Source organism: Myotis davidii, unplaced genomic scaffold (genome assembly GCF_000327345.1).
Source record: "Myotis davidii unplaced genomic scaffold, ASM32734v1 scaffold363, whole genome shotgun sequence".
NCBI lineage: Eukaryota > Metazoa > Chordata > Mammalia > Chiroptera > Vespertilionidae > Myotis > Myotis davidii.
The window spans coordinates 3,189,821-3,190,209 of NW_006294069.1; the positions used below are offsets into that span (position 1 = coordinate 3,189,821).

General features: G+C 59.9%; 1 long non-coding RNA gene across 1 annotated transcript in view; it reads right to left on the reverse strand.

Moving 5' to 3' along the window:
• The window catches only part of LOC107183812, a 12,071-nt gene that overhangs the window by 633 nt on the left and 11,049 nt on the right, over positions 1-389 (reverse strand). The window lies entirely within an intron of this gene.

Consider the following 389-nt stretch of genomic DNA (forward strand, 5'->3'; position numbering starts at 1 on the left):
CTCTCTCCAAACTGTCCTCTCCCCTGGCAACATCCTCGCCCTCTCCATCGCTCCCTTCAGATCACGTCAGCCCCTGCCCAGCGTTTTCTGGACTCCTTACCCAAGTGTCCCTGAGTCCCAAGCCCCCCCGCCCCCATACCTCCTCTTCTGTACCTACCAGGTGGGCACCACGCCACGCCACCTTAGGGGTAGGTCCTCAGACCCTTCCTGTCACCCAAGCCTGGCCCTGACTCCCTAGTCCTTTTACTTTACCCACTTATTACAATCTTTCCCCGGGTGCCCAGGGCAGCCACACATTCTCCGGGTTCTCCTCTGCACGCCTCCCCATCATCTCCACTCCATTCCCGACCTGTCATACCTGATCTTCCGAGCCCCTCGGTGCTGCGCAT